The sequence below is a fragment of the Myodes glareolus genome, chromosome 4 (genome assembly GCF_982192425.1).
Source record: "Myodes glareolus chromosome 4, mMyoGla1.1, whole genome shotgun sequence".
In the NCBI taxonomy this organism is placed as follows: domain Eukaryota; kingdom Metazoa; phylum Chordata; class Mammalia; order Rodentia; family Cricetidae; genus Myodes; species Myodes glareolus.
Genome location: NC_142029.1, coordinates 59,160,070 through 59,180,793, shown reverse-complemented (window position 1 = coordinate 59,180,793; position 20,724 = coordinate 59,160,070). Strand labels below are relative to the sequence as shown.

General features: G+C 38.6%; 1 protein-coding gene across 3 annotated transcripts in view; it reads left to right on the top strand.

Annotated features, from left to right (window-relative positions):
* Nck1 (NCK adaptor protein 1) overlaps positions 1-20,724 on the top strand; it is a 58,344-nt gene that overhangs the window by 10,678 nt on the left and 26,942 nt on the right. Inside the window, exon 1 of one of the 3 annotated variants that reach the window (XM_085689620.2) lies at positions 13,505-13,595. The exons of the other annotated variants lie outside the window; for them this stretch is intronic. The gene's annotated coding sequence lies outside the window, so the exon portion shown is untranslated. Of the gene's footprint in view, positions 1-13,504; positions 13,596-20,724 lie in introns of those variants that run through there. 3 annotated transcript variants of the gene reach the window in all.

Below are 20,724 nucleotides of genomic sequence, written 5' to 3'. Positions count from 1 at the left end.
TATAGGTCCCTTGTAGGACCACTGCTTAGGGAACTCTGCCCACCTGCTTGTCAGGATTAGAGTTGGCTGGATAGAGCTAAGCATCAGTTCCTTAGGGCCAGTTTTCTGATTCACAAGTGGAGGCAGAGAGAGAGAGAGAGTTCGTTGGGAATGGCCCATGAGCCTCAAAGCCTCCACCAGCAACAAATCTTCTATACTGCCACACCTAATCCTTTTCAAACAGTTCCACCAAGTGGTGACCAAGCATTCAAATATATGGGCCTATAAAGGCCATTCTCATTCAGCCACCTCAGCTTAGTTCCTGTTTTCATGCTCTGCAGTGTCTTTTCCATATCCCCACTGTACCTCAACAGTACTTCAAATACTTTAGTGAAGTAGTTTTCACCAGGTACCCCCTACTCAGCCATCCTGATTAAATCATCTTAAGGCTAAACCTTAGGCTTAGCTAGTAGGAAAAGCATAATGTTGAAGAACTAAACCACAGAATAAAATAAATACTTATTGCTCTTTGCTTTTTCATCTAAATGCAGAAGCAAGAGGCTCATATATTTTTAAGAACGGAGAAGAAAGGAATGTGGGACAATGGAATATACCTAGAAGCCTATATACTTGGGAGCACAATCATGAGTTTGGGGTTAGCCTGGGTAATATAGTAAGATTCTATCTCAAAGAAAACAAAACAGGGAAAGGAAGCTAGAAGCTGTGGTCCTTGCCTGTAATCCCAGCTGTTTGAGTGGCTGTGGCAGGAAGATCTTACATTTAAGGTCAGACATAAAGCTCACATAGTGAAGGAGAAAATGGGGGAATGAAAGAATTGGTGTTGTGTTTTGTTGTATTTGTTCTGCAAACCCAGAACCTCAAAAGACTCAGTACTGTTTTTAAATATGAAAGAATGAACTCACTCTTAGGACTCAATTAGAGTTTGTGTATTTTTTTTTTACACATTCCTGGGTGAGTCTGGTTGGGAACAAGTGTTCTCACAGCTCCTTCAAGAGCAGCAGTATTTATACGTAGGCAAAGCAGAGAAACAGAGTCCTAGTGCCCAGAGACTATTTACTAACTTTGATGGGTACACTTTACTATTTTCAAAAGGATTGGCCAGAACTCTCCTCCTACATAAGTACTCACCATTATAGTCTACAGAGGATCTGCAAAGACCGCAGAGTGTTATAGGCCAGCTTCAGGGACTGACACTGGAATGAGTCTCACAATATTTATTTTTTAGGATCCACTGTGTAGCCCAGTTTGGCTGTGACCTTTTCTTCTCTCTCTCTCTTTCTCTCCCTTCCTCCCCTCTCCCCCTCCCTCCCTCCCTCTCCTTTTCCCTCCCCCCCTCCCTCCCTTCCCCCCCTCCCTCCCTCCCTCTCGCTCTGTATACAATGTTCTGTTGGCATGTATGCCTGCAGGCCAGAAGAGGGCACCAGATCTCATTACAGATGGTTGTGACCCAACATGTGGTTGCTGGGAATTGAACTCAGGACTTCCGAAAGAACAGTCTCTTAACTTCTCATCGCTTCAGACCCTTGTGTTCCTTTTCTTGCTGGACTCCTGAATGTTGAGTTTATAGGTTTATTCCTTGATACCTGGCTCAAGTCATATTTTTTTAAAGATTTATTTATTATATATACAACATTCCTTCCATGTATGCTTGCATGCCAGAAGAGGGCACCAAATCTCATTATAGATGGCTGTGAGCCACCATGTGGTTGCTGGGAATTGAACTCAGGACCTCTGGAAGAACAGTCAGTGCTATTAACCTCTGAGCCACCTCTCCAGCCCTCAAGTCATATTTTCTAATGAACTATTTTCATTATTCCTCTTCATTGTTGACATTTGTACCAGTAGGAATGAATTGGTTTTAGATAAGAAATTGCTCCAGAAAGTAATGCATCTCTGCATCTCTCTGTATGTATAAACACACACACACACACACTCTTCCTCTCTCTTTTTCATGTATTTCCCCCAACATTTGTAAGAAATGAGAGAGAATTATGTGGACTATAAATCAGCAGGAGAGACAGTAATACATCTTTATAGGAGGTTTTGTTTTCAAGGAATGGTGAGATGGCTCCGCAAGTAAAGGTGCTTGCCATCAAGTTTATGACCTGAGTTCATTCTCTAGCAGAAGGAGGGAACTGACTCCACAAGATGTTTTCTGACACTACCCTTTCACCATGAAACTTGCTTCATTTTCCCCAAGTTAAAAAAAAAAGAAAAAGAATGTACAGACACAGTTTTTTTTAGGTAAGCCCCAATGTTAGAAATTGTTGGACAACCCAGTGGAGAAGATTCTGGAGAGAAGGTTCCATAGTGTGGAAACAAGTATGAAATAGAGGTGGCCTAACCCAGAGAGGTCTGTCAGCAGTAGTAGTTTGGCTGCAGTTCCTACCATTGAAATACTGAAGCAGAAGAGGTAGCGGTCAGAGAAGTACTCATTATGGGCAGAGTTAGTACAGCATTGGCCATCAGAATAAGTAGCAGTTATATTGAAATAGCAGGGATACTTGATACCTATTTTATTTGGGTATGATGTAAACACAAGTATATGTAGTATATGTCAGACTTAACTTGGCAAGCTTTCTATAGCCTGTCTTGTGTGCACTTTATTTTTATAAATTTCCCTGAAAATTATTCTTCCCCTGTATTTCCAAAGCTCTCTGTTTTTGTTTTGTTTTGTTTATGCAAGAAAGTGTGTGTTATCTCAAAAGGACAGAGCACTGTTAAGGGCTGGTTTTATTGCAGGGTTACCTAGTGCCAGATGGGAGGGTCTGCTGCCTGTTGAGCTCTGCAACCTATACCTGGGGATCCTGGTTGTAAATGGTAAAACTGTATCTCAGGAAACCAGTACCACTTTAAAATTTTTCTAGAACGTTTTGTATAACATCTGTAATGGAAGTATTGATTTTACTATACTTTTTTGGGAATTAATAGAATATTTTCATGAGTCTTGAATTTGCTATGATATTTATAAAAAAAGTTATCCAAGGTTCTGTAATAAAATTTACCCCTTCAAAATAGTTGAAATTATAATACCAAAATGTAGAAGCATCTCAGATGCTCATCAACTGATAGAGTTAGTGAAATGTATATGCACACTATGGAATATTATTCAGCACCAAAAAGTGTAACATGAGGGCCGGCTTGTTGGGGTTTCTGTTCCCGCCTGGTACCCCACAGCCAGCAAGTCCCAGAGAAAATCAACCACACAGAGATCTCTATAAGTTATAAAGCTGATTGGCCCATTAGGTCAGACTACTTATTAGCTCTTATAACTTATGTTTCCCCATTATCCTTATCTACGTTAGCACATGACTCAGTACCTTTTCCAGCGGTGCATCTTACATCTTTCCTCTCTGGTGGTCTGGGCAGAACTGCAGGGAGGGAGCTTCCTGCTTCCCTGAATACTCCCAGTCTCTTTGCTCCACCTCTACTTCCTGTCTGGCTTTCCCGCCTATACTGCCTGCTTGGCCAATCAGCATTTTATTAAAATATGATTGACAGAATACAGATAATTCTCCCACACCAAAAAAGGAAGTATTGATTCATGCTATAACATTTTTAAACAATGGAAACATTGTACTGTGCAAAAACCTAGTTACAAGACTGGAGAGATGCTTCAAGATTAAGTGCACTTCCAGTGGACTCTGCCAGAATCAATTCCCAGGAACCACATGGTGTCTCAAAACTATAGCTCTAATTCCAAGGATCCAGCATGCTCTTCTGGCCTCCATAGACCTCAAATACACAAATATAAACACAATTGTAGGCAAAACCATTTATATAAAAAAATTAAACATAAAATTGAGAAAAATCCCAAAAGCTACAACATTGTTTGATATGTGCTTTAACTTAGATGGACCTTGAAAACTGTTAATAAAGCAAAACACATAATATGATTCTGTTTGTGTGAAGTTTCCAACAGATATAAATGTGGTGGTTCTATAGTCTTCCAACAATACTAAAATTTATTATATACTTTATTTTTTAATTGAATTACTTATTTGTTTACGTGTATATTGACTATGTGTACCTGTGCATGGAGGCCAGAAGAGGGTGTTGGACATCCTCCTATAACTCTTTTCCTGTTGTTAGGCAGGGTCTCTTCTTGAACCTGGAGTTTGTGTTTTCTCATCTAGGCTAGAAGCCAGCATCAGAGTTGGAATTACAGGCAGGTGTGGGATGCCCAGTTTATTGCGTGGGTGCTGTGATGCTCATGATTAAACAGCAAGTACTTATAACAAAAGTGCTCATAACCAGCAAGTCTTCTTTTCAACTTCCATTGTACATTTTAAATAGGTGAGTTTTATGTGTGAATTATATCTCTGTAAAGTTATTACAAAAAAATAGGTTGAGTTCAAATTTTCTCATCACTTGGTACAGATGAGTGACAACCTGCTTTAATTCCTCAGCAGAACTTAAAATTCATCCTCCACAAATTGTTTAAAATGTATCTTTGGGAGATTAAGATAGGCATTAAACACAATTGAAGACCAAATGTCCTAGAAAAACCTGATTAAATAAAAGTACCCAATACTGTAACCCTTTTTGAGACTTCTTTCTTATTGCTCCTTGTATTTTGGCATCTAAGTAGTAATTGAAAGAATGCATTCCAGGATGTGATTATGCATGCCAGTAATCCTAGCATCTGGAGACAGAAAGATGCCAAGATCAAGGCCATTTTGTATTATATAGTGATATCCTTCCTAAGGAGAGGAGAGAGGGGAGGCTTCTCTTATTAATCCAAAGGGAGAAACTAGTTAATAATACTTTTTAGGGCCTTCTGTTTAAATTTAAGCAACAGACAAGGATTACTAGATATATGAGGAAAGCTTTACAAATAAGAAAACAAAGCAAATAGGAACGTAATTTAGATCAATTAGAATAACAACAAAAAGCTGTTGAGATTATGTAACAGGGACAAAACAATCAAAGGATGAAGGTTAGTGGTGACCTTTCACAAAGGAAATAGGAAACAGATGATAAAAGATAAAATGTCAGCCTGGAAAATCAACTTCCAAATAGTAGAAGTGCTAATCGTGTCATTAAAACCAATAAAAAGAAATTATCAGTAAAATGTTGAAGAATTCACTTAGTTGAAGAATAAGATTTTGTATGGTACCCAAACAGAAGTTGTTACATTTAAATGACAAGTTGAAAATTGGAATATTTTACTTTTGTTGTAGTTAATGAGAGGAATATCAACTGCCCACCATTCATAAATGATGTCTAAATAATATAGCAAGTACTTTTAGGATGGGGACAGTATCACAGCCATCTTTTTATTTTTTCAACTTTTTACTGATTCTTTGTAGATTTCACATTATGCATTGCGATCCCACTCATCTTCCCATCCCCTTGCTTCTGCCCTCTGCCTTTGCAACCTCCCCCCTCCCAGAACAAAACAAAATTTAAAAATAAAACCAAAAACCAAACCAAAACAAAAAACAACAAAAATCTCAGCATGGAAGCTGTAGTTTGGTCCAGTGAATCACACAGTATAACCTTTAGTTCATACATCTTTACTTGTAAATATTCATTGCATTGAGTCATTGATCTGGTTTGAGGCCCCGGCTTCTGGTACCCTATTGATACTGGGCCCTCATTGGGACTCTTCTTGGATATTCTGTTATTATTATACACCTGTTATACAGGTGTCAAGAAGCTCCTGTAGCTTTGGATCTGCAGGGACCCTTTCACATGCTCCAGCAGTTCATAGATGAGGTGACTATTGGGGTGGGCTGACTTTTAGCCCTGGTTCTGGGCCTGGGTGGTAGATAGGTAACTGGATTGGTCAATCATGGCTATCTTTTAAAAATACAATTTGTCATACCCCGAGTAGTGTCCTTGATGTTGCCATTTGAATATTTTATATATGTCTTAGGTAATTAGAACAAACTCTTATTTCTTCAGTCTTTATGATTTTATTAAATGTAATTTCTCTCTTTACCATGTCTGGCCTGGAACTCATTATGTAGACAAGGCTGGCCTTGAATTTACAGAGATCTGCTTGCTTCTGCCTTCAGAATGCTGGGAATTTGTAGACAGAAGTTTCTGTCCTGCCTGTTCCTGTAGCTGTTCAGTCCCAAAGAAACACATAGAGGCTTATATTAATTATAAACTGTTTGATCTATTAGCTCAGCCTTATTATTAACTAGCTCTTACAACTTAAAATTAACCCATAATTCTTATCTATGTTTAGCCACATGTTTTGGTACCTTTTCTCAGTAAGACATTCTCATCTTGCTTCCTCTGCATCTGGCTAGTGATTGCGTCTCTGCCTTTCTCCTCTTCCCGAAATTCTCCTAGTCTGGTTGCCCTGCCTATACTTCCTGCCTGGCAGCTGCAATCAGCATTTTATTAAATGAATAAGAGTGACAAATCTTTACAGTGTACAAGAGCATTATCCCACAGCAGAAATTAAAGGTACATGCCTTTACACTCATCATTAAATGGTGTTTCTATCTTGAAAAATCATTTGCTATACCTGATGTCTTTCTTTTCCTTATTCTAGTCTTCAAATTCATCCTCAATTCTATAAAAATTTATTAGCATGTGTATGTGGGTGGGTGGGTGTGGGTATGTGTACATGATAGTTTTGTATGGGCACTTGTGAAGTTCATGTGAAGAAGTCAGAGGACAACTTTGTGGAGTAGATTCTCTCCTATCTTTACGTGGTTGTGTAGTATTGAACTCAGGTCTCTAGGTTTGCACGACAGGTGTTTACTTTGAGTCTTTTTGCTGGCCTTTGGAGTCTTACTTTTTGTTTTTGCTAGGGTCTCATAGCCCAGGCTGGCCTCAAACTTAATCCAAGACAAAGGATTACGGGCATGTACCACTGTCCCGCGCTACCGTCTCGCCAGCAAGAACCACGCGGTACACATAGGATACTTCTGCAGAAAGGCTTTAATCCTCTTGGGAGCTAGAGCATAAGCCACATGGCGGAGACCCAGATAAGATGGAACCCATCCCTTATATAGGAAACAGACCCTGCTTTGGACGTGTCATTCTTGGATTGGTCAACTGCTCCCAGTCCCAGGTGATACCTTGGGAGTAGTGGAAAAATACCAACACGTGTGAGCTTTCTAGCTCACCTGGCGGTGCAGCGCCATCTATGGTGGAGAGTGTGGTTGCGGCCTTCTACATACCACCACACCTACTTTTATGTGTTGCTTCGGATCAAATCTGGGGCTTACTGCATTTTAGGCAAACACCTCTGGCTGCCTTTTCCGCCAGTGAATTATTTTCTATTTACTTGAGTGTACAAGCCAACTTCAAGCTACCACCACAATTGATTTCTTCCCTTGGACTGTTGGCCTTCTGGTGTTAAGGGATTTTTATTTGTTTTAAATAATTTTACATCCTATACCCTCCCCTTTTCTTTGAATTACCCCACCCCTTTTCTTTGTTAAGCTGGGGTTTCATTAGCCAAGGTGAGATTTCTTTGTGTCTCTTTGCTCCTGGGATTAAAGGCGCATGCCACCATGCCTGGCTTCTGCTTCAGTCTTAACCATTTTTAGGTTTATAGTTTAGTATTATCAAGAATATTCATGTTGTAGGGTGGTTGTAGTTCTCCAGTACTTTGTCCTATTGGTATGCATGCTCTTTATTTATTAAAAATAAAAGTTCCTACTCTCTCCTGCTAACCTCTAGCAACCACTCTTTTTCTTTCAATGAATTTATTTGTTCAACTTTACAGTAGAATAATAGAGTTACTGTCTTTTTGTGACTGTTATTTTGCTGGATCATATGCCAATTCTATTTATAATATTTTTTGGGAACTGCATATTGTTTCATAGCTACTGTAATAATTTCATGTTACTATCCATAGTGTTTCAGAGTTCTAATTTCACATCTCACCAAATAGATGTGAGGTGATAACTTCTTCATACTTTTGATTTGCTTTTCTCTACTATTTCATGTTGGACATTTGTGTATATTTAGAGAAATATAATTCCTCTGCTCTTTTTTAAAATTGACTAATATTCTTAATAAGGTTTTTTCTTTTTCCTTTTTTGAGACTAAGTCCTCCAGGGACCAGGAGGAGGGAATGGGGACTTAATGGGAAAATAACTTTCATACCAAGATAAAAAAGGAGAAACCTACTGCTCTGTGGTGTGAATGTATTTTTATTTATTTGTGTGTGTGTTTGTTTATTTTAGAGACTCTAGCTTAGACTGATTTTAACTCATTGTAGCCCCTGGCTGGTCTTTAAACTTACGATAGTTTGCCTCAGCCTCCCAAGTGTTGGGATTATAGGCATGAGCCATTATGCCCACCTAGTTAAGTCTTAATTGAATTTTTTTTTTTTTGTAAGCTTCTGTTTTTTGTTTTTTTGAGACAGGCTTTCTCTGTATAACAGCTCTGACTGTCCTGGAACTCACTTTGTAGATCAGGCAATCACAGAAATCCACCTGCCTTTCCCCTTCCAGGTGCTAGAATGAAAGGCATGCACCACCACTTCCTTGCTTTAAGATTTCTATATTAGGTATGATTTGTTACCAAGTCCATCAAGCCACAAATCTTAATGATAAACCAGAAATTTGTATTACTTTCAGATATCACTGTCCAGGGTGTGTGTTGGGGTACTTTGCTTCATGTGGTTACTTAGGGACATGAACAATCTTTTTTATGTTAACTCCACAATCAGCACATGGCTTCTGAGATTGAACTGAAAAGGGAAATGTGTATAAGAAGATTTAAGGTTACAGACTGAAAGTAATATATATCACTTTTACCCATATTGTATCGGCCATAACTAAGTCGTGATTTCTTTATAGAAATGTGTACAATTTTAAGAAGTGTAGTACAGTAGTAGTTAGCTGATGAAGAGAGCTCAGATATTAGTGAATATCTAATATTCTCATAATGGGTATTGAGTTTCCTTGCTTAAAATCCTTTAGTTTTTGTTGTGTGTGTGTAGGCCGGAGGTTGACATTGGATAGTTTCCTTTATTGTTATCTTGCTTATTTTTAAAAAAGATTTTTATTTATTATGTATACAGTGTTCTGCCTGCATGACAGAACAGGGCTCCAGATCTCATAATAGATGGTTGTGAGCCATCATATGGTTACTGAGAATTGAACTCGGGACCTCTGGAAGAACAGCCAATGTTCTTAACCTCTGAGCCATCTCTTCTGCCTAGTTGCTTATTTTTTGAAATGGGCTCTCTCACTGAATCTGGAACTCACTGATTCAGCTAGACTAACTGGTCAGCAAGCCACAGAGATCCTTTTGTCTTCACGTCCTCAGAACTGAGATTATAAATACTCACTGCTGTTGGGCGGTGGTAGCGTATGCCTTTAACCTCAGCACTCCGAGAATCAGAGGCAGGTGGATTTCTGTGAATTCGAGGCTAGCCTGGTTTACAAAAGCTAGTTCCAGGACAGGTTCCAAAGCTACAGAGAAACCCTGTCTCAAAAAAACGAAAAAATAAAATTTTCATAAAAATTTTCATATAGATACTGGGGATCTGAACTCAGGTCCTTATGTTTTGTGCATCATCATCTTACTGAATGAACCATCTCTCCAACACCCAATCTTTATCTTTTAATTAGAACATTATATCTGCTGGGTTATTATTGAAAGTTGTGGTCTAATTCCTTTCTTGTTCGCTTTTTTACTCTCCTTAGAAGTTTGCTGACTTACTTAAGTTAAGGATGTATGGTTCTTTGTTGCTATACCTTTCTTGGCCAAGAAATTCTATAAATGCTATAAGCTGGTAACTGCTGAAGGGAGGACGTTTGTCCACTTAACGGTGGTGGATAGGAACATTGGTACCTGAATTACTCTTCTGAAATCATACAGTAGCTAGCTGCTGGGAGAGGCAAACCCAGCATCTGTCAAGTGTGGACCTGAGGTGGGACCTGAGATATGTATAGATGTGTAGTGGTGACTACAGAGGCTTGGGGTTGTAAGCCCTGTCTGATGTGGGAGTCCCTTCTGTGTGCTGTGATTACCATTAATGAATAAAGAAACTGCTTTGGACCTATAGCAAGGCAGAACTTAGGTAAGCAGGGAAAGCTAGGCTGAATTCTGGGAGTAGAAGGGCGGAGTCAGGGAGATGGCTGGCAGAGATAGACGAGCTGAAACTTTGCTGGTAGGCCATGACCTTGTGGTGATATACAGATTAATAGAAATTAATAAATTAACATGTAAGAGTTAGCCATTAAGAAGCTAGAGCTAATGGTCCAAGCAGTGATTTAAATAATACGGCTTCTGTGTGATTATTTCGGGACTAAGCGGCCAGGAACCAACAGGCAACCTTCATTGCATCTGTCAGCAGTTTTTTTTTTTTTTTTTCTGTCAGCAGTTTTTGTTATCTGTTGCCTGCTGAACTCCAGCTGATAAGCACCAAAAGCATGCAGCCAGGCAGGATGTCTGTAAATGACCATATGAATTGTTTGGTGAAATGGACACTTTTTGCTCAGCAGTATATTCAACAAATCTATGGGCAAATTGCTCCAATATTGGCAAAATTCTTAACCAGAAGTATACAGACATATGAACATCTGAGTCAATTCTGCTGTAATACTTCAGAGTGAATGTTATCTGAATACTTGAACACACAAAGAACAGCAACTAAACAATGGATGTGTGTGTGTGTGTGCATTCATAACTCCAAGAGTGTTCTCCTATAGGCTATATGAGAAGATATTTGATGGATGCATTTTTTATGAACAAGAAAATATTTTCTAGCAGTGTAGCATAAAGAATCATCTATATCAGAATAAGCATCAGTATAAACTGTGTTTTCACATGCTTATTTTATGTCATTGGTTCACAAAATTTGTGACAATATAATTTGATGTCCAACTTTAATCCAGTTTTACCATGTGTGTGTACAACCTTGTACAACCTTGTGGAGTCACTTCCCCCACCTTTTCCTGAGTGGGGCATTGCTGGGCATCGCGTTCAGGCTGCCAGGCTTGCAAACAAGTGCTTTAAATTTGCTTTGTGCAATGATTGAAAACTTAATTTTTCATTTTTATCCATCTTGATCATGGTATGTATTTTTGTCTTGCTTGCCTTTACCACTTTTATTTTTAATGTATCCTTGGCTAGCTTGGAATTTGCTATGTAGACCAGGCTAGCCTCAAACTTAAGAGGTCCACTTGCCTCCAAGTTACAAAATTGCTTCCCCAAAAACAAATTTAAGAAAATCACTTTTTCTAAGTGATGAAATACAACAAAAATATCAATTTCTGGTTATATCTGCCTGTAGTTGATATTTTGTTTATGTTTTAACAAAGCTTGCCTGAATATCAGAGTGCAGAGTGAAGCCACTAGAGGCCACACCTTTAGTCCCAGGACCCGAGAGACAAAGGCAGAGGAATCTCTGTTAGCTCAAAGCCACCCTAGGCTATACAAGGCTGAATCTATCGAAAAGAGAAACAGCTCAAAGGTGATCCCGGTGCTTGGGATCCCACACCTTTAATCCCAGCACTAGGGAGGTAGACAGGAGTGATATGGCTGCGTGGAGAGAGTAATATAAGGTGGGAGAAGACAGGAGCTCATTGTAGTTTGAGGTTTGGTGGAGACAGTTGCAGTCTGAGGCAGTCTTTGAGGACAGGATCACCCCTGCAATCTGAACATTGGTAGAGGTAAAAGGTCTCTCTAGTGGCTGGCTGCACTGCTTCTCTGTTTCTTCAGCTTTTCCCTCCTAATATCTGACTCCAGGTTTTATTTATTAAGACCAACTAGAATTCATGCTACATCTGCCTAACTCATATTGATTAATGACCAGTGGAATCAAAAACCTTTTAGTTTGATGTGTATTATTTAAGGGAGTGGGTCTAGTGGTAATCAATTTCCTTCACTTTTGCTTATCTAGTAAAATTGTTTTTTCTCTCTCACTTCTGAAGGTCATTGTTGCCAGATAGAGGACTCTTAGTTAACATGGCATTTTCCTCTCAACTTTTTCCAGAGTTTTGATTGTCAGTCTGGCCTTCGGCTTTTCCAGTAAGAAATCTGGTGATGATCTTACTGAGCTCCATTGCGTATGAGGAATTTCTTCTCTCTTTTCTTTGCTTTTGGCAGGTGATGATGTGGTTTGGTGTAATAAATCGCCCCTCAGCTCATTTCTGATGGATTCTTTTGAGCTTACTAGATGAATATGTCTTTAATCAAATTTGTAAAGTATTTGATCATTGCATGTTTGGTCTCTTTTTCCTCTCTCTTTGCAGCACGTGCGCGCGCGTGCACACACACACACACACACACACACACACACACACACACACAGAATTCTCATTTTTCCTATGTGCCTGGTCTCAGCCTTATTCCCCAGGGAAAGGTGAGTACCCCAGCCCCACCATGCAGGACAATCAGATGCGACAGGGAGTCAAGTCAAAGCAAGAACTCAGTTTATTGCTGTGAGCACCAGCGTTATAAGTGATATTGTGTGATGTGAGGATGTGGGGGGTACCTCCAGCCAATGAGAGACAGCCAAGCCCTCCATCTGGCTAGAGGGGCGCCTGCCTAGATTTTTGGCTGTCTCATCCCCCACTTGGTAGCTTTAAGACTATCCTTCAAACTCAAGCCAGGCTTTTCTCTGTCCTACAGGCCTTAAGGGTACAGGCCTTGAGATAATTTTGACCCAACACCATATCTTTGGTTAGTTCTCTTGGTTGCATTATACAAGTCCCTTTTCCTCAGTTCACTTTTCCTCAGTCTTTCTTCTTCCCACACCTCAGTTCATTTAACTTCAGTTGTTACAGCTTTTCACATATGCTGATTTTTTTTATTCTATCTACTCAAATTTGCCTTTGAATGTTTCCAGTGACTATTTCAGCTCCAGAATTACTTTCAATTTCAATTTTATTCTCTGTCTCTTCCTTTCGCCTTTGTTCATGTCTTAGAAATGCCAGAGCCAAAGGAATACTCATTGAGGAGAGCTACTAACAAAGGAGTGGAACCAACCCAAGAGAGAAGTGTGTTGTAGTGAACAAAGCTGAAAGGAGTTGGAAATCTGAAGAGCGTTTTAATATTAGACAGAAATTCAGAGTTTGGAGTTTTCCCAACTGGTTTTCTGTCCTGCTTTGGTCCAATATTTCCCCACCATCCTCCCTTTATTCCATTTTGGAACAGTAATATATATCCTGTGTCATTATATGTTGGAAACACGTGATCTGCTTTTTTTAAAACGAGATTACAGTTAACAGTTAAGAGATTGCATGAGTTTCAGAAGAGACCAAACTTTGCACTTTTGAACAGGGTTGAGACTATTATAGCCTAGGGTTCTTTGAAGTTGGACTGAATGCTTTCCTGCATTATTCATCAAGCCTTTGGGGGCCAGGGAGTGGAATGTGTTGATTTCAGTGACCCCCCCCAACTCATTGTGTGAATGCTTGGCCCATAGGGAGTGATACTATTAGGTGTGGTCTTGTTGGAGTAGGTATGGCCTTATTGGGGGAAGTATATTACTGTTGAGGCAGGCTTTGAGCTCTTCTAAGCTCAAGTTTGGCCAGTGTGACACAGTTTTTCTTTCTGTTGCCTGCAAATAAAGATGTAGGACTCTGAGCTCCTCCTCCAGCACCATATCTGCCTGCATGCCGCCTTGTCCCACCATGATGTTAATGGACTGAATCTCTGAAATTGTAAGTCAGCCCCAATTAAATATTTTACTTTATAAGAGTTGCTGTGGTTATGGTGTCTTGCAGCAATAGAAACCCTAACTAAGACAGTTATTCTGGTATTCCCTCTCTGTCCTGCCTTCCCACATTCCAATCCATTTGACCTTTTCTGTTCCATTATTCCTCCCCTACCCCACACTTGTTATTATTGTATTCTATCTTCTCTCCCTTTAAACTTGCCCCCGTTCCCTTACTAATTTCACAATCAGAACAATTTAAATTATGATTATAGTCAATTGTGATCCCATTTTGTTTAATAGCCACATGGTAAGATAAGGGTTAGAGGAATAAGTTATAGCTCCTGTCTTAATGAAATTGTTTATGTTATACATTTTCATAATTTGTGTTGTGATTGTGTGCTCGTAATTTACTTTGGCAAGATTACTGTTTTAGTGGTTGCTCCTTTGGGTATTATAAAACGTAATACTCTTCAGATTGTAGAATGGGTGTGTTCTTCATGTGATCTTGAATCAGTTTATTTCAATTCAAAGAGTAAAATTTTGTGATGCTTTGCAAAATCGTCATAGTATCTTGTGTTGGTATAAAATGTTAGTAAGTATGTTGAAACAGGATTATAACTGAGAATCCCTTTGTGTGCAGTATATTTGCTCATTTTATCTTCCTTTGTTCTCAGAACTTGGTTTCTTTTAGCGTACATTTATTCAGTTAAAATTTTTGGATGAAAAAGTGATTTTTATATGCAAAGTACCTATTTCTTTTGTTCATCCTACTTGTTTTCTCATATTGGTTATGTATTCAAAGTAATTTTTCAAAAATGGATAAAATATCATGACATTTTGTTTCCTTATGCTTTAAACATTATTTATTTATATTTTATGTGAGAGTGCTCTGCATATATATCTGCATGCCAGAAGAGGGCATTAAACCCTATTATAGATGATAGTGAACCACTATGTGGCTGCTGGGAATTGAACCCAGGTCTTCTGGAAGAGCAGCCATTAACTTAGCCATGCTCTTAACCTCTGAGCCATCTTTCCACCCCTGTTACCCTATCCTTAAAAGAGCCTAATCTTTCTGAATATAGTTATATAGATCTAAAATTTCAGTATTTGGGATGGAGGTAGGATAATCAAAGTAGTTCAAAGCCAAGACCATTCTCAACTGCATAGTGAGTTTGAGGTCAGCCTGGACTACGTGAGATTGCAACTGACCAACCAGAAAATAAAACCAAATCAAATCCAACAAAATAACTTGATTTTAATTCTCTTTATTTCTGATTTTTTTGCAAGTAGTGGGATATTTCATTAGTCTTGTTAGTAAGAATATTTAGCAATATAACCTAGGATAAGATGTCATAATTTAAAATGTCGACTATAATAATCTTGTGAATTGCCTTCTCTTTTTGTCTACTTACAGCATATCAGTTATTGTTAATTTTTTTCTTTTTCTCCTTTCATTGTTTACTGTGAGATTTGTAACTCAACCAAACTTCCTGATTTAGTTGCTTGAGTATTGTTCCTTAACTGATTCTTATCAGAAATTGTCAAAGTTTTGTGTTAAAGTACAGTAGATTCTAAAAGTGCATTTGTAGGTACTGTGGTACCTTTAGATGTGTTCTCTTTAGATGGTCCTGTCCTCCCCCTCCTCCCAGCACCAGTTTTCCCAGAAAATAGCATCTAATTTGCCAAAAGGGACACAATGCTCATGACCCTTATCAATGGCAGACATTATCCTCCTTTAGAGTTTCCTATTTAGAGGATTTATCTTGTCTTTTGGAGATAGGGTTTCATTGTGTGGCTCAGGCTATCCTAGAACTTTCCAAGTAGCCAAGTAGACCAGGTTGACCTTGAATTTAGAGATCTGCCTGCCTCTCCTGAGTGCTGGGATTAAAAGTAGTTGATATCACTAGTGGCTGATTTGACAAACTTAATATGAATATATATTAACTGTTCCTAATTAATTTATAGAGACAGGTAAAAATAGGTACAGATGTTGGTCTGGTGTACTCATTTATTTAGATTGATAGTTGTTTAAGGGATTTATAAAGCCAAAACAATTTTTATAGTAGGTTGTTAGCTTCCTTTTTATTATGGCTATTTAGTTGTCTCCATTAAATATGATGGATATCACATAAAATGTGAATATTTGGAAGGTATACAAAATTTAGTGAGTATATATTGAATAACAATATAGGATCACGTATGGGGAGACTGATTCTCTGTATTATGTATAAGTTATCCCAGTAGATGTTTTGTTCCATATTTAGTTGATTTTTGGTGTGAATTAGTTTTAAAATACTTACAAACCTAGTCAAAGAGACAAAAATGATCATGTTGGGAAGAACAGAGGTCTAATGAAACAAAAATCTCTCCTCAAATTGCTTATAGTAGTCCTAGTATTAAATGGAAAAAAGAGACAAAGGCAAGAACTGGCAGTTTCCATTGTAGCAATTAAGGCTGGGTCTGCCTTTGTGGTCCTTTTGTCCATTATCTCTGCATCAGCCATGATAAAAGCTAGTTGCTAACTAAGATGGTCTCTATTGTTTAAGGGGGTAGGTAGGTAGTTTGAATCCCTCTAGTCCTCATTTTGAAATGAGGAGAAATAAAGCAAGATTAATGATGTGTGTTTGAGATAGCATCTCTTAGCCTGAAACTCACTGATTGCACTAGGTTGACTAGTGAGCTGCAAGGATCTGCCTGGCTCTGCCTTCCCAGAGTTGGGATTACAAGTGCACTAACATTTCCATTTCCAGCCTTTTTTTTTTTTTTAAACATGGGTTCTGCAGATTGAATCGAGGTCCTTGAATCGAGGTCCTTGAATCGAGGTCCTCTTGTTTACATGAGGCAAGCACTTTATGTTTTGAACTATCTTCCCCACCCCCACCATCCTGTTTCTATGAGAATAGGACCAAGACTAGACCTCGTCAACACCCCCAACCCCACCTCAGTCTTGAGGTGTTCAGAACAGAGTGCTATCTAGTTAGCGTTTTATTGCTGTATTGGTACATAGATTGGGTTTAGGACGCTTGGGAGTGTGTAAGTAGAAAGGAGCAAGCTGATGTCCCGGAAAGGAATTCCATTAGCGAAACATAGGACGGCACCAATGTTGGAAGGTGGCCAATAGCTCCACCTAGTGGAAGTCTAGGTAAATGATTAAAAACCCCGTCACATGGCATTTCTCTAGGCTTGTTTTCTCTTGGAAGTACTGATACAAATGACTTCTTTTTGATCTTGGCTTGACTTCCCTCATGTCAAGCCTACACTGATAAATCATCCTATGCCTTGATCCTTTTCAGCGAGATAGGCATTCCCCTATGGATAATTTGATTGATGTTGAGTGTGGGGTGTATGATACAGACTGTAGTCTATGTAAAAGTATTTTTTAGCTAAATTTGGTAAATAGAAGAGGTTTAGAAAACTTAGGCTAAGTTTAACCAGAAGCCACTACTAAAGTAACTAGATTCTTAGAACAGAGACTGTAGACAGTTGCCTGCTCCTTAACCCCAACACTCAGGAGGCAAAGGCAGGCAGATTCCTGGGAATTCAAGGCCAGCCTTGTCTACCTAGTGAATTCCAGGACAGTGGGAGCTACATAATAGAGAGACCCTGTCTCAAAACAACAACAAAAACTTGTACTTAGTATAATTTTTATAGGCCATAGATATAAGTTAATATTGAGTGACCTGTAAAATAAGCTTAATTCTATCAGAAGGTTAAATTTAAGAGAATTTGTTTAGAGTCCTTTTTTATGTAAACCAATAAATTACTTTGGGGTTGGGAAAGCACACTGTTTTACATTCAAAATTGCAAGAAACAAATAGAAAGGTATGTTAGGGACAGTGTCAAAAATTTTGAATTCATTATTTTTTAGACTTTAACTTTCTGAGATTTTAATCATACCGAATTTGTAGAATTTCAATTCAGGAATTAAGCTGTATTTCTTTGTTCTCTTTATAGTGACATCTTTAAAATTCCTTGGACATATATCACAGAAAGTCTTTGAACATGTGACTGCAAGAATCCTTTCTTACCAGTTAAGAATACACGTGTATAGATCATAACTTTAAAAACATTTTATATATTTTTAAGAATTTCATATGTAAATACTATACTACAGTGTTGTTGTTTTTTTTCTTCTGAAAACAATTTCTGATGTGTATATTTTGGTTGCTTCTGTGTCTTTATACCATGCGGCCTGCTTGGTGCCCATGGAGACCAGGAGGTTTAGGATCTTCCTGGAACTAGAGTTACAGAAGGTTGTAAGCCTGTGTGGGTGCTGGGGATTGAACCCGGAACTTCTGCATGAAGTGCTTTTAACTGCTGAGTCATCCCTCTAGCCCTCATTTTGAAATGAGGATGAATAAAACAGGATTAATTATGTTCTGGGGTCACCATTCTTTTTAAAATAGTGACTTTATAGTTTAAATAAATTGCCCTTACACAAACTATTAATTGTACCCTAGTTTTTAAAATTATGAGCAAATATAGCCTCTAATTATTATAAAACTTCATTGGTTAGAGTTTCTCTAAATTATTGGCCTATTCTAGGTAGAAATGTAGTAGACTGAATTTAGTCTCTGTAGGGAGGGTTACATCTAGGTGCACATGTACCATGGCACATGTGTGCAGGTCAGAGGACAACTCTGGAGTTGGTACTCTTCTGCCACTCATTTAAGTAGTTAGTAAGTTAGTTTGAGATAGGAACCTGGAACTTATATTATGGTGACCTTCTCACTGTTTCCCACATATTGTAATTATAGGCCAAATTTGTGATCGGGGATGTACTATAGGAAAGATGTATTTGGTTTCTTATTTTGCTATGGATAAAGACAAGGGAGGGTGCTAGGTATTGGCTTTGTTTCTATAAAGAATAAAATTTTGTCCTCAAGGTATGCCCTGTGGACAAGAGACTTTCCATACACACACACACACAGTCGAGGCAGTGGTGGCACACACCTCTAATTCCAGCACTTGGGAGACAAAGGCAGGTAGATCTCTGTGAGTTCAAGGCTGTGAGTCCTGGCTAATATCAAACTTGGGACAGTCTTCCAAGTGCTCAAGTTACAGGTATACACTACCACACCTAGCAATAGCTTCATATTTTTTCATCTTTTTTTTTTCTCATGTATTTTATGGATCTCAACTGTTGATGTGAAGTCTGCCTACCACTTAATCTTTAGAATTTGCTCTGGTATTTTGCTGTTTTGGGATTAGGTTTAAGTACTCCCCTCCCCTTGCATTTTAGGGTTCCACTGACCTACATGTCCCAATTTGCCAGGACTGCATTATCTTGAATAAGATACCTCAGACTTCTTGAACAGTGGAACCAAGATTCTTTCTGTTTTATTCCTTTTAAGAATTCTTTCAGCTCTTCTAGGTATTTTGGTTTTCCATAAAGTATAGAATAATATTCTTTCTCTTAGGGTTTCTATGTATGATAAAACATCATGACCAAAAACAATGGGGGAGTTATTTCATTTACACTTCCGTATCATAGTCCTTCACCGAGGGAAGCCAGAGTAGGAACTCATGGCAAGAGCATGGAGTCAGGAACAGAAGCAGAGGCCATGGAGGAATGCTGCTTACTGACTTGTTTGTTCTCCTGATTTGCTCAGCCTGTTTTCTTACAGTATCCAGGACCACCTCCCCACAGTGAGCTAAGCCCTCTTACTTCAGTCATTTAAAAACAAAAACAAATGCCTAACAGACTTGCTTACAGGAAGCATTTTCTCAGTCAGGGTCCCTTCTTAAATGATCCTGTTGTGTCAGGTTGACTGCAGAACACTAACCATATATATACATATATGTATATGTAAATATTTTATTACTTACTTAAACCTGTTCATTGATTTGGGGGAGATTTGACATCTTTGCTGTTTAGTTTTCTTGTTCATGAACTCTTATTTAGATCTTCATCAGCTTTTCAGTAATGAATTCTTTATGTGTTCTTTTTGATTTCTCTCTTATTTTTCTTTTTTATTTCTGAGGTATCATAAATATTTTTGTTCATTATTGCTATACTGGAAATTGAACTCAGCGTCTCACACATACTAGGAAAGCACACCACCACTTCCAGATGGGGTTTTGCTAAGTGGTCTAGGCCAAAGGCTTGAAATGTCTTGCCTCAGCCTCCTGAGTAGCTGAGGATTACAAGTGTGTACTGCCACACCCAACTTGTGTTTTTAATTTTGGTGTTCGTTATTAGGTTATTAGTGTATAGTGTTGTTGAAGGCTGCTCGTTCATTCCCAGCTACTCAGACCTGAAATAATTACACACAACTGTATTAATTAAAATACTCCTTGGCCAATAGCTTAGTATTTCTGGCTAACTCATATATATATATTTGACCCATTTCTATTAATCTGTGTATTGCCACATGGCTGTGACTTACTGGCGAGGTTCCAGTGAGCTCTGGAGGAGGAGTCTCCTGTGGGTGGCTACATGGCTTCTCTCTGACTCTGCTTCTTTTTCCCAGCATTCAGTTTAGTTTCCCCCCCATCTAAGTCTATTCTGTCTTGCGTAGGCCCGGGGCGCCTTCTTTATCAACCAATGGTAATAAAACATATTCACAGCATACAGAGGGGAATCCCACACCACCTCCCCTTTTCTGTATAAATAAAAAGGAAAGTTTTAACTTTAACATAAACAGGTATCAAGCAAGAATTATAGTTATAATATTTATATCTATTTTATCATAACTAAGGAAAACTATAACTATTCTTCAACTGCATCAAAGACTCCAGAAGGATGTAATATTACCTAAGCAAGCAGAACGTGCATTATAAGCAACTTCCAAAACTCTAGAATTGACAGAGACATCTCACTGCCTGGACAGTCACCCAGAGTTCTTCAGTAACATTGCAGGAACCCATCTTCAGCCTACTGTCTCATAGTATCTGGCAGACTTTTCCTTGAAGCAGGAAATTTCAAAGATAGTTCTGCCTATATTGACAGTTTGTCAGTCAATTTCTTCTTTGTCCTGCAGAATGTCTGATAGACTCTTTTATGAGCAGAAGACTGTCTCACCTTTTTTAGGCAGCTTCAGTTGTCATTTTTCTGTGGGTCCTGCAAGTCCACTCAAGCAGTTTAGGCAAGAGTAGTTTCTTGCCCACATGGCTAACAAACTCTATGA